Source organism: Bos indicus x Bos taurus, chromosome 28 (genome assembly GCF_003369695.1).
Source record: "Bos indicus x Bos taurus breed Angus x Brahman F1 hybrid chromosome 28, Bos_hybrid_MaternalHap_v2.0, whole genome shotgun sequence".
Classification (NCBI taxonomy): domain Eukaryota; kingdom Metazoa; phylum Chordata; class Mammalia; order Artiodactyla; family Bovidae; genus Bos; species Bos indicus x Bos taurus.
In genome coordinates this window covers 2,628,044-2,642,616 of record NC_040103.1, presented here as the reverse complement: position 1 = coordinate 2,642,616, position 14,573 = coordinate 2,628,044, and positions in this window count along the sequence as shown.

Here is a 14,573-nt window from a genome sequence, read left to right as displayed (position 1 = left end):
CTCCTCTTTCACTTTCATCAAGAGGTTCTTTAGTTCCTCTTTGCTTTCTGCTGATAAAGTGGTATCATTTGCATATTTGAGATTGTTGAATTTCTCCTGGCAATCTTGATTCCAGCTTGTGATTCAACCAGCCCAGCATTTCGCATGATGTACTCTGCATATAGGGCTTCCCAGGTGGCGCTAGTGGTAAAGAACCTGCCTGCCAATGTGGGTTATATGTAAGAGATATGGATTTGGTCCCTGGGTAGGGAAGATCCCCTGGAGGAGGGCATAGAATACCATTCCAGTATTCCTGCCGGAGGAGAATCCCATGGACAGAGGAACCTGGCAAGCTGCAGTCCACAGAATCACAGAGTTGGACACGACTGAAGTGACTTAGCATGCATGTGTGCATTCTGCGTATAAGTTAAATAAGCAGGGTGACAATATACGGACTTGACATACTACTTATGCTATGCTAAGTCACTTCAGTCAGTCACTTCAGTCATGTCCGACTCTGTGCGACCCCATAGACAGCAGCCTACCAGGCTCCCCTGTCCTTGGGATTCTCCAGGAAAGAACACTGGAGTGGGTTGCCATTTCCTTCTCCAATGCATGAAAGTGAAAAGTGAAAGTGAAGTCGCTCAGTCATGTCCGACTCTTAGAGACCCCATGGATTGCAGCTTAACAGGCTCCTCTGTCCATGGGATTTTCCATGCAAGAGTACTGGAGTGGGGTGCCATTGCCTTCTCCAACATACTACTTAGCAGTTAGTAAATTCTTAAAACATTGAAAAATTAAATCAGTAATCCAACAGGAAGAAAGAAGGCCTCCAAGTCCAGAGAGAAGACAGAGGTAAAGGGAGGAAGGATAATGACAGGACACTGGAAACAAGAAATAGTGAGGACGCAATGAGATGCAGAACATGCCAGCTGTTTACTGTCACCTTAAGAGTACAGTGAGAGTCCATGTGAGGTGATGTGAATCCAAAATAGACACCTGAGCATGCATGAGACAGAACTAGTTATTCCAAGTGTTAGGACACAAACAAGCAGATAAAGAAATAAGAAAGTTACACTCAGCAAAAGCACCTGTGAATTCACTCATCTGTATATTCATTCAACATCACTCTCTCATGTAGGAATCATCAATCTGTTATGCATAAATATGTGTATAAAGGTGTAAGAAGTAGGACTAAAAGGGATGCCCAGGTGGCAGAGTGGTAAAGAATCTGCTTGCCAATGCAGGTGATGTAAGAGACGTGGGTTCAGTCTCTGGGTTTGGCAGATCCCCTGGTGTAGGAAATGGCAACCGGACAGATAAGCCTGGCAGACTACAGTCCACAGTGCAGCAAAGAATCAGACATGACAGCGTGCGTGCGCACGCACGCACGCACACACACACACACACACACACACAGGATTAAAACACTATAGATTTTTAAGCAGTATTCATCAAATCTACAAATTTTACTATTCATCAGTACACTAAGACCAACTGCTTCTTCTAGCCCATAATGTCAGTTTTCTCCTTGCAAAACTTGTGCAAAACTTGCAAGAGTCAGTTATTTTCTACCTTAAGGCCCCAAATTCCTTTTCTTATCAGCAACCATCAACTATGTCAGACTAGTGACTACCAATCTGTACAAGAACCTAAAGGTCATCCGGATAATTCTGACTCTGTTTGACCCACAAAGTGAAGTTAGTCTCAAGGGTTCTTCGCTGGTCCTTCAGTTTAAAGTCAGGCTTTAAAAAGGATGAGTATTAGGGATTTATTCATCCACCCATTCAATCAAAGGTTGACTGATTACTACGCATTACACCAGATACTGGAGATAAATAAATAAATAAATAAATATATATATATATATATACTGGGCTTCAAGTTCAAGGAAAACCCCACCACACAACATTCCGTGCTGCTCCTAACACCATTCTTATTTGCTTAACCCTGCTACAGCGATCTTCCACTGCTTTTAAAACTATATGTAACTCTTTCTATATATGAAGGAGGTGCTAGTGAACTCACTATCATTCCAGAGTTTCTGCTGAAATAGGTCCTTATGGCCCAACATATGGACAATGCAACTACACATTCACAATATCAATTAACCACATAAAAGAATTTCCAAGTTCCAAACACTCAAATAACAAGCCCTCTGCGGGGAGTGAGCTCCGCCCCTGGCAAAGGTCATGAGGAAGGAGGCTTGGCATACGCAAAGGCGGGATCAAGCCTCAGGAGTCCCCCTGGAAATTCTCGAGCATCTACCCCCAAAACCAGAGTCTGCCTACTTTCTGCTTTGTGCTTTCACCTACACCTCTGACTTTATGGGGGGCTGTCCCCTACTACCTCTCTCTGAAAAAAGAGTTAGCTTACAGCTCCAGTTAATAATTCCTGGGTGTGACAGTGTTTCAACCTACAAACTCCTTTGGAAGTCCTCTAGCCTGCCTGAATAGGTTTTTTCCGGCAACATGTGATTGTTCAGAGCCTCCCAACTGAGAGGCAGGAGATGTTTTAAACTGTCTAAACACAGATTCCTTTGAGTAGTTAAAAGATTGATTAGAAATTGTATTGGTGAAGGGTTTTTCACTTATTGGGCCAATGTTTGCTGCTAAGTCTCCATATCCCCTACCTACTGTGTCCTTGGCGGTGTATTGTTTGATATAATGGGTGTATAGAAATGTAAGTAGTAGCCTCAATGTTTGTAACCTTGGACCCTTGAATTAATTCTTTTCTTGATTGAGCCCACCTCACCTTTGCCCAATAGGAATGCAACTTTATCCAATGCTTTTTGGAGGCTGGCGCCTGACTTTAGAATAATCACCTTTAGAGAAAAATAAGCTTCTTAAAATGTTAACAGACCTCCTGGCCAGAAGATGATGTAAATCACCTAAACTTTTGCATATGATAAGTTTGAAAGCCTGGCTTCGATAAGCATCAGGAACTGCTGTCCTTGCATGACTCTACCCCTTCCCCCATTATCCTCTATGCACAACTTAAGGTATAAAACTACTTTGGAAAATAAAGTATGCCCTTTTGTTCACCGAAATTTGGTCTCCCCATGTTGTTCTTTCTTTCACCTTCTAGCTGAACTTTTCTTCTGAGGCTCGTCAAGGGAAGCTCGTCAAGCCTACTAATTTTGCCTGGGCTTCTAAGATCTGACCAGGGAGGCCTTAGTGTCTCCTCTCCTTCGGGAGAACGGGAGGACAACTGCGGCCTTCGTAGGTGACGTAAATTCCCTGCTTTGGAATTTTATTCAGCCTCTTTTCTTCACTGAATTTCTTCGCTGAGCTATCCTTATTTCACCACTCTTTATATCCTTAATAAACGTTTAATTAAGCAGTTGTTTCCCGATCCTCGCCAATGCCGTCCCTGCTTCGAATTCCCTGGATCAGCCGGGGCTGGTCCCCGGCAGCCCTCCCTCTCCCAGTCTCACGAGACCAAATCGTTTCAGTCTCCAGCACAGGGACTGCATACCCCTTCCCACTCCCACCCCAATTATCTGCAGGTTTGTACCAGAATTTCCTTATCCCATGATTTCCCATCCGGCTAAAAAATGAAATAGGCCTATTGCTGCTAAGTTAGAGGCTTTCACTAATTACTCACTCGTTTCACTAGTTTTCACTTCGTTACTCACTAAGACTCACGGCACCTAACACCCCAGAGACAACTCTCACCCAACCACTGGCCAGAATAGATGGAATTCCTGCCTGCCAGGAATCACCAAGTATTTTGACCTTCACAGTCCCAAACCCACATACCCTGCAACTGATATGGCTGCTCTTCCAACTCCTGAGAGAAACGGTAGCTCCCAAAGAGGAGAGGCTTGGGAGCAGGTACGCAGATGGAGGGGAGGCTGTCGAGAGAGACCATGTGCTTTTCTGTGGCCAAGTCTATTGACAGTGCTCAGCCAGTGTTTCTCAAGTGGGGTTCCAGGGAACACTGACTTGGGTCCTGAGATTCATTAAGAGCTGCTGGGTGGTACATACTATAGTAATAAGGTGGTTTCCCAGGCGGCTCAGTGGTAAAGAATCCGCCTGTAATGCAGGAGACACGGGTTCAATCCCTGGGTTGGGAGGATCCCCTGGAGAAGAAAATGGCAACTCGCCCCAGTATCCTTGCCTGGTGAATCCCTCAGACAGAGGAGCCTGGCAGGTGGGGTAGCAAAAGAGTCAGACACGACTCAGTGACTCAACTACATGCTAAATAAATACTTTCAGAAGTTCTGTTGTTGAAAGAGCTATTTCATTTTAACAGCAGTCCTCATAATTAATCGATCATAAAACAAGTGTGTGTGTCAGAAAGAGACAGAGAGGATGTGATAGAAATGCTCCTGAAGAGCCAGGGTTCCAAGGGATGCAGGTGGAAACACTGTGCAATCCAGACTTTCACCAGCTCCCTCACTCAGTCCCTACCATTTTCTCAGTATTTTATACTCAGTCTCACCTGTAAATCTTTGCCTTGATCCTCAAAGGGCATCAACTCTCGCCCCTGTGTCTGCCGCCTAGTGTTGCTTCCTTCCATCACAGCATTGCAATCTCTGTCCCTGGACTCCCCCTCACCCCCAATGACCCCCTCCTGCTCCCCTCACCAGACCCACATGCACCCAACCACCCAGGACAAATGTCTTCAGCCTGTGTTTCTGTGATCAGCTCTGGTTTTCCCTCCACATCCACACAGGCAACTAGTTCCTGGACATTTTCATCTGGACATTACATCTTGGACCAAAACAGTCTAAAGATAAGCTCATGTCTTCTTCAGTGGTCCTGATGACAGTAAAGTAGGAACGAGTCACCCAGCTGGAAGCTGATGAACTGCCAAGTCTTGGAGCTGCTCACTGTCCTTCACTCCCACTGCTCTGCCCTCTACATACCAACAGCCTCCATCTACCCATGACGTGAGGGTCCACCTGGTCCCCCATCATATCCAAGGCTCTGATACATGTTCTAAATGGTGGCAGCTTGGCTGTAAAGATGTGGATCTGAGCCTGTGTTCCATATCGCCCCCACTCATACCTATGTCACAGTATCCTGTGGAGGATGTTACTACCCTCACTCTTGGATCCACACAGACCCTGGGCACCTGCTAAGCTCCCAGGGCCTGCCCCCTTCCCCACCCCCTTGTCTGTGCCCTGCCCCCTCCTGCTGAGCAAGTCTGTCCTCACCAGCTTTCCTTCAGTTCCTTATCCACAAACGCGGCATCCTTTATCTAGAACATCCCCCACACATTTCACCCTCACAGCACCCACAGCCACCTGGCTTCAGCTCTAGCCTCTCTGCTCTGGGGAGGCCTCCTTCACTCTCCACCAGCCGCATCCCCCCGTATCATGGCATCACTGGAGGAATTCACGTTTCCTTCAAGCACACGTCACAGCTGTGAACAGATACATGAGGCCCAGTGCCCAGAGCAGAAAGAAACTGACATAAGCACATGGATAACGTCAATTTTCTCCTCACTGCAACCAGCGCAAATGCCTGAAATAAAGCAGATGGTTAATAAACACAAGATGAAATAATAATAAAAAAATGGAGCTTATTATACATATAAATTACTTTAAACTCACTCTTTTCTTTCTAATCTCCTATCTCCTCGTTCAGTCTCTTTTTTCTTCTTTGCACAGTAGAAACAGTAACCACCAGGAGTGGAAACAGGGGGTGTCTGATTTTGGAGAAGCAAAGATCACAGTATGTGGTGACGTCAGTCAGGAATGCAGTTCTGTGCTGGATGCAGGCTAAGGGGATCCTGCCCTGGCCTCCGAGGCAGTGTTCCTGTCTTTGCTCCTGTGCTACTCTGCCAGCATCAGCAGCGCTGTCGTCTCCGTGTAATTTACCTGCACATCTCCCCTCTCCACCCCGCTCAGCTCCTCCTCCTGTCCTGCCTGAGCTTCAAACTTCCTTCTCCCTCTTTCACAGGCCTCTGTCTCCTTCTCTAGCTCAGAATCTCAGAGGCAAACTGACTTCCCTCACCGAGTGCTTGGTGTTTGAATCCCCATCATCTGGCTTTTGTTCTTCCACTAAGCTCAAAAATGATCTTCCTGGAGCCAAGAGTCTCACCTATAGGAGCACAAGAGCTCCTATTTGCTGAGCCCTTAGTTGCAGGCAGGCACCTGCAAGGTGTCCTGTGTGTACAGTGTCATGGAGCCCTGACAGACAGGCATCATCACCAAGAGGGCCACCCCCAGTGTGTGAAGAAAATGCAGATCCCGGGCCTCATCCAGTGAGCACAGGCGCTGAGGTCCAGGCCTTTACCCATCACCTCCTGACATCAAGGGCTAACATAAATGTCTCTCCATAGGAGCTCTACTGAGCCCCAGGCTGCCTAATGAAGGGGTCGGGGGCCTTAGACACCAACAAATATAGGAAAGTTAGGAAAAATGCAGGGAAGGTGACCGGGTGGGAACTTCACAAGCTGAGGAATGATGTAAGCTCCTGGGTTTTCTTTCCTCCTTCATCCCTGATGGGGTGCTAGAGAGGCCTGGACCCAGGACCAGCTCTACAAAAAGGACTGGGGAAAGGATGTCTGGTAGGAAAAAAACCTCATTTTTAATACTTGTTGCTTGTGGAAAATTCTGAAAGATATGGGAATACCAGACCACCTGACCTGCCTCTTGAGAAACCTATATGCAGGTCAGGAAGCAACAGTTAGAACTGGACATGGAACAACAGACTGGTTCCAAATAGGAAAAGGAGTACGTCAAGGCTGTATATTGTCACCCTGCTTATTTAACTTATATGCAGAATACATCACGAGAAATGCTGGGCTGGAAGAAGCACAAGCTGGAATCAAGATTGCTGGGAGAAATATCAATAACCTCAGATATGCAGATGACACCACCCTATGGCAGAAAGTGAAGAGGAACTAAAAAGCCTCTTGATGAAAGTGAAAGTGGAGAGTTAAAAAGTTGGCTTAAAACTCAACATTCAGAAAATGAAGATCATGGCATCCGGTCCCATCACTTCATGGGAAATAGATGGGGAAACAGTGGAAACAGTGTCAGACTTTATTTTGGGGGGCTCCAAAATCACTGCAGATGGTGACTGCAGCCATGAAATTAAAAGACGCTTACTCCTTGGAAGGAAAGTTATGACCAACCTAGATAGCATATTCAAAAGCAGAGACATTACTTTGCCAACAAAGGTCCATCTAGTTAAGGCTATGGTTTTTCCAGTGGTCATGTATGGATGTGAGAGTTGGACTGTGAAGAAGGCTGAGCGCCAAAGAATTGATGCTTTTGAACTGTGGTGTTGGAGAAGACTTCTAAGAGTCCCTTGGACTGCAAGGAGATCCAACCAGTCCATTCTGAAGGAGATCAGCCCTGGGATTTCTTTGGAAGGAATGATGCTAAAGCTGAAACTCCAGTACTTTGGCCACCTCATGCGAAGAGTTGACTCATTGGAAAAGACTCTGATGCTGGGAGGAATTGGGGCAGGAGGAGAATGGGACGACAGAGGATGAGATGGCTGGATGGCATCACTGACTCGATGGACGTGAGTCTGAGTGAACTCCGGGAGTGGGTGATGGACAGGGAGGCCTGGCGTACTGCACTTCATGGGGTCACAAAGAGTCAGAAACGACTGAGCAACTGAACTGAACTAAACTGAATGCATATAAACAGAATCTAGAAAAACGGTACTGAAGAATTTATTTGCAGGGCAGCAATGGAGAAACAGACATAGAGAACAGACTTATGGACAGGGGGAGAGGGGAGGAGAGGGTGAGATGTATGGAGAGAATAACTTACATTACGATATGTAAGAGGGATAGCCAGTGGGAAATTGCTGTATGGCTCAGAAAACTCAAACAGGGGCTCTGTATCAACCTAGAGGGGTGGGATGGGGAGGGAGATGAGGGGGAGGTTCAAAGGGGGGATGTATGTATACCTATGAATGATTCATGTTGAGGTTTGATAGAAAGCCACAAAATTCTGGAAAGCAATCATCTTTCAGTTAAAAATAAATAAAAAATTTAAAATACCATTATTAAACATTATAGAAATTTTAAGGCTCTATGCAGATATATTTCCAATACTGTTTCAGACCTGAAATGAATATTTACAGTTATATCACACAATAGAGTTTGAAAGATTTCCAAGGAGACCCCAAGCCAGATCCAAGTGCTCAGATAAATTTTTCCTTCCAGAGGCACCTTCATATGAGCAAGACTTGAGTCTTATGGAGTCACAGGTGACATGGGACTTACAAGCAAAATAAAAACAAACCTCCCAAGCCTCAACCCTCCCTACTGTCCATGCCAGTTATTGACTCTCAGCCCTCAGTTTACCCTACTGACCCCATTCTTCACATAGTGGACAGGCCTTTCAGCATCTTGCCTTTTGCCCTGTGAACACAATGTTAAGCTCTGCCAGTAGAGGGCGCTGGAGGCACACAGCCGGCTGAAAGGTGCTCTTCCTGATTCTGGCGGCGCAGGGGTTGGTCTGTTCTTTTCCCGCTGCTCAAGAGATTGGCTCACGTGAGCCTTCTGCACAGGTGATCCAAAATGTGGGTGTGTGAGAACATGGGGTTCCTCCGGCCTCAGCTGTAGCCACAAACCAGAGCACACAGAGCCCTTTCAAACTTTGCAGGCGTGACTGAGGCCCAGTGACCTCTTCACCCCATGTTGACACCAGGCACTTGGCACCTGTGCCAGCCAGGGCTCACCTAATACTCCCTGCATCTTCCTTGGCATCCTGTTCCATGACAATGGCCCCCAGTGCTTCAGCATCTTCGAGGAGCTGGTACTTCACCACATCTCTGATCACTTCCAGCTATATTCCCCTCCCTCACACCGTTTCCTTTGAGCCTGCCTGCTGGTCCTTGAACACATCAGACTTGCTCATACCGCAGGCAGGAAATCATCCCTGAAATAGCCACGTGGCTTCTCTTCTCCCTCTCCTAAAATTCCTACTTAAAATGCCATCTTTCATATGGTATTTACAATTGTATACATTACCCTAGGCAATCTTCATTCTCCTGAAGGACAACTTTGCTGGAGAGAGTATTTCTGGCTGACATTTTTTATCATTCAGTATTTTAAGAATGCCATTCTGCTCTTGCCTGGCCTGCAGGGTTTCTGCTGAGAAATCTGATGATGGCCCAATGGGAGTTCCTTTGTAGGGTTCTATTTTTTTCTTGCTGCCTTTAAAATTCTTTGTCATTGACTTCTGACAGTTTTAACATAATGTGTATTGGAGGTCTTTTTGTGTTGAGGTAACTAGGAGTTCTCTTAGCCTCATGGACTTGCGTATCCACTTCCTTCCCCTGTCTGGGAAGTTCTCAGCTATTATCTCTTTAGATAATCACTCTACTCCCTTCTCCCTCTCTTCTCCTTCTGGGTACCCATCACTCTGTTGCCCCTTATAAAAGAATCAGAGAATTCTTGTAGGATTTCCTTACTTTTTAAAGATCTTAATTCTCTATTCTCGTCTATCTGAATCATTTCTAGATTTGTATCTTCAAGCTCACTATTTCTTCCACACGGTCTGCTCTATTTCCAGTACTTTCTAATGAATTTTTCATCTTGTTAATTGAGTTCTACAGCTCCAGAATTTTTGTTTGTTGGTTTTTTAGAGCTTCAGTCTCTTTGGTAAAGAATTCCTTCTGTACAATAATATTATTCCTGACCTCATTGTAATGCCTTTCTGAGTTTTCCTGTGCTTCTTCACAATGGCCATTTTGAATTATTTTTCACTTGGATAATACTCCTTAAATTTTCTTTTCTTTTTTTTTTTCTGGAGGACTATTGTTTCCTTTTTGAAACACAATGTTACCTTGGTTTTTCATGGTGCTGGATGAGCTGTTCCTCTGCAGGCACATGTGAAGTGGGCAACACCTTTCTTCGTTAGGTAAAGCTTTTTTTACTTGATTCTAACATTTAAGGGAAGGGAAAGTTGCTCGGGCATGTCCAATTCTTTGTGACCCCATGGGCTATAGAGTTCATGGAATTCTCCAGGCCAGAATACTGGAGTGGGTAGCCTTCCCCTTCTCCTGGGGATCTTCCCAACCCAGGGATTGAACCCAGGTCTGCTGCATTGTGGGAGGATTCTTTACCAGCTGAGCCACCAGGGAAGCCCAAGAATACTGGAGTTGGTAGCCTATCCCTTCTGCAGGGAATTTTCCTGACCCAGGAGTTGAACCGGGGTCTCCTGCATCACAGGCAGATTCTTTACCAGCTGAGTTACTAGGAGTTAACATTTTAAAAGGTCAGTAATTAGAGGGACTTTATTGACCTCTCTCCCCTTCCCTCTCTCTTTCCTCTCCTAATCCTTCCCCGTCTTTCTAATCCCCCAGTCCTGGACGCAGGAATCTGGTCGAAGGGCCTCAGCCTGAGTGGAGGATTAAAGACTGATCACCTCCTTTTGGCAGAGAACTCGAATTTTGGTTCTCATTTGGTCTGATTTCTGGTAGGGCCAAGTTCCAGTCCTCCCTTCTCTGGAGGCCCAGGGTAAAATCCCATAACGCCTGGGTATCTGCAGGTGGCAGGAGACGTCTGTCAGGCCACCCCTTTTGCTCCCCTCTCCCGCCTCCTCCCCCTTCTTCTTTCAACCTGGCTTCCTTTCCTCCTTTTAAAATCTTTGAGTACCTGAGATATTTTCCTTTACTCTGCCAGTACTTGGATCTGAAGTTCTGTGTCTCTATAGGAGGTTTTCTGAGAGAGTGTATTCTTGTATTTAAGGGAGTGTCTGATGGGGACTGCCAGGTTTATATGTGTGTGTTTTAACACTGTGTTCTGTGTTGTGACTTTTTCATGGCCATTTTGCTTTGTCTGGCCACCATTTGGTTTAGACCTGCCGCAGAAGCGCGCCAGCTACGATGGACTGCACAGAAGCGTGGCCGAGAGGAGCTACCCCTCGCCTAAGGTCAGGGCCGGCGGCCGGGAGGAGCTACCCCAAGCCTGAGGTCAGGGGCGGTGGCCGGGAGGAGCAACCCCGTGTCCAAAGAGTGGTGGCTGCATGGGCGCAGGAGGGCCGAGAGGAGCTACTCCACGTTCAAGTTCAGGAGGGGAGCCCATGAGGAGATACCCCTCGTCCAAGGTAAAGAGTAGCAGCTGTGCTTTGCTGGAGCAGCTGTGAAGAGATACCCCACGTCCAAGGTAAGAGAAACCCAAATAAGATGGTAGGTGTTGCGAGAGGGCATCAGAGGGCAGACACGCTGAAACCGTAATCACAGAAAACTAGTCAATCTAATCACACTAGGACCACAGCCTTGTCTAACTCAGTGAAACTAAGCCATGCCTGTGGGCCACCCAAGACGGGCGGGTCATGTGGAGAGGTCTGACAGAATGCGGTCCACTGGAGAAGGAAATGGCAAACCACTTCAGTATTCTTGCCTTGAGAACCCCATGAACACTATGAAAAGGCAAAATGACAGGATACTGAAAGAGGAACTCCCCAGGTTGGTAGGTGCTACAGGAGATCAGTGGAGAAATAACTCCAGAAAGAATGAAGGGATGGAGCCAAAGCAAACACAATACCCAGCTGTGGATATGACTGGTGATAGAAGCAGGGTCCAATGCTATAAAGAGCAATATTGCATAGGAACCTGGGATGTTAGGTCCATGAATCAAGGCAAATTGGAAGTGGTCAAACAGGAGACGGCAAGAGTAAACATTGACATTCTAGGAATCAGCGAACTAAAATGGACTGGAACGGGTGAGTTTAACTCAGACGACCATTATATCTACTACTGTGGGCAGGAATCCCTTAGAAGAAATGGAGTAGCCATCATGGTCAACAAAAGAGTCTGAAATGCAGTACTTGGATGCAATCTCAAAAATGACAGAATGATTTCTGTTTGTTTCCAAGGCAAACCATTCAGTATCACGGTAATCCAAGCCTATGCCCCAACGAGTAACACTGAAGAAGCTGAAGTTGAACGGTTCTATGAAGACCCACAAGATCTTTTAGAACTACCACCCAAAAAAGATGTCCTTTTCATTATACGGGACTGGAATGCAAAAGTAGGAAGTCAAGAAACACCTGGGGTAACAGGCAAATTTGGCCTTGGAACACGGACTGAAGCAGGGCAAAGGCTAATAGAGTTTTGCCAAGAGAACCCATTGGTCATAGCAAACACCCTCTTCCAACAACACAAGAGAAGACTCTACACATGGACATCACCAGATGGTCAACACTGAAGTCAGACTGATTATATTCCTTGCAGCCAAAGATGGAGAAGCTCTATACAGTCAGTAAAAACAAGACCAGGAGCTGACTGTGGCTCAGATCATGAACTCCTTATTGCCAAATTCAGACTTAAATTGAAGAAAGTAGGGAAAACTGCTAGACCATTTAGGTATGACCTAAATCAAATCCCTTATGATTATACAGTGGAAGTGAGAAATAGATTTAAGGGCCTAGATCTGACAGATAGAGTGCCTGATGAACTATGGACGGAGGTTGGTGACATTGTACAGGAGACAGGGATCAAGACCATCCCCATTTTGGCAAAACTAATACAATTATGTAAAGTTTAAAAATAAAATTAAAAAAAAAGAAAAAAAAAAAGACCATCTCCATGGAAAAGAAATGCAAAAAAGCAAAAGGGCTGTCTGGGGAGGCCTTACAAATAGCTGTGAAAAGAAGAGAAGAGAAAAACAAGGGAGAAAATGAAAGATATAAGCATCTGAATGCAGAGTTCCAAAGAATAGCAAGGAGAGCTAAGAAAGCCTTTGTCAGCGATCAATGTAAAGATAGAGGAAAACAACAGAATGGGAAAGACTAGCTGCTGCTGCTGCTGCTGCTAAGTTGCTTCAGTCGTGTCCGACTCTGTGCGACCCCAGAGATGGCAGCCCCCCAGGCTCCCCCGTCCCTGGGATTCTCCAGGCAAGAACAGTGGAGTGGGTTGCCATTTCCTTCTCCAATGCATGAAAGTGAAAAGTGCAAGTGAAGTCGCTCAGTCGTGTCCGACTCCAGTGACCCCATGGACTACCGCCTACCAGGCTCCTCCGTCCAGCCACAGTCAGCTCCTGGTCTTGTTTTTACTGACTGTATAGAGCTTCTCCATCTTTGGCTGCAAGGAATATAATCAGTCTGACTTCAGTGTTGACCATCTGGGGTTTTCCAGGCAAGAGTACTGGAGTAGGGTGCCATTGCCTTCTCCAGGAAAGACCAGAGATCTCTTCAAAAAAATTAGAGATACCAAGGGAACATTTCCACAAAGATGGGCACAATAAAGGACAGAAATGGTATGGACCTAAGAGAAGCAGAAGATATTAAGAAGAGGTGGCAAGAATACACAGAAGAACTGTACAAAAAAGATCTTCATGACCAAGATAATCATGACGGTGTGATCACTCACCTAGAGCCAGACATCGTGGAATGTGAAGTCAAGTGGGCCTTAGAAAGCATCACTGTGAATAAAGCTAGTGGAGGTGATGAAATTCCAGTTGAGCTATTTCAAATCCTGAAAGATGATGCTGTGAAAGTGCTGCACTCAATATGCCAGCAAATCTGGAAAACTCAGCAGTGGCCACAGGACTGGAAAATGTCAGTTTTCATTCCAATCCCAAAGAAAGGCAATGCCAAAGAATGCTCAAACTACTGCACAATTGCACTCATCTCACATGCTAGTAAAGTAATGCTCAAAATTCTCCAAGCCAGGCTTCAGCAATACATGAACTGTGAACTTCCAGATGTTCAAGCTGGATTGAGAAAAGGCAGAGGAACCAGAGATCAAATTGCCAACATCTGCTTGATCATGGAAAAAGAAAGAGAGTTCCAGAAAAAAAAAAAAAAAAACCTATTTCTGCTTTACTGACTATGCCAAAGCCTTTGGCTGTGTGGATCACAACAAACTGTGGAAAATTCTGAAAGAGATGGGAATACCAGACCACCTGACCTGCCTCTTGAGAAACCTGTATGCAGATCAGAAAGCAACAGGTAGAACTGGACATGGAACAACAGACTGGTTCCAAATAGGAAAAGGAGTACGTCAAGGCTGTATATTGTCACCCTGCTTATTTAACTTATATGTAGAGTACATCATGAGAAACACTGGGCTGGAAGAAGCACAAGCTGGAATCAAGATTGCCAGGAGAAATATCAATAACCTCGGATATGTAGATGACACCATATTTATGGCAGAAAATGAAGAGGAACTAAAAAGCCTCTTGATGAAAGTGAAAGAGGAGAGTGAAAAAGTTGGCTTGAAGCTCAACATTCAGAAAATGAAGATCATGGCATCTGGTCCCATCACTTCATAGGAAATAGATGGGGAAACAGTGGAAACAGTGTCAGACTTTATTTTTCTGGGCTCCAAAATCACTGCAGATGGTGACTGCAGCCATGAAATTAAAAGATGCTTACTCCTTGGAAGGAAAGTTATGACCAACCTAGACAGCATATTGAAAAGCAGAGATATTACTTTGGCAACAAAGGTCCGTCTAGTTAAGGCTATGGTTTTTCCAGTGGTCATGTATGGATATGAGAGTTGAACTGTGAAGAAAGCTGAGCGCCGAAGAATTGATGCGTTTGAACTGTGGTGTTGGAGAAGACTCTTGAGAGTCCCTTGGACTGCAAGGAGATCCAACCAGTCCATTCTGAAGGAGATCAGTCCTGGGTGTTCTTTGGAGGGAATGATGCTGAAGCTGAAACTCCA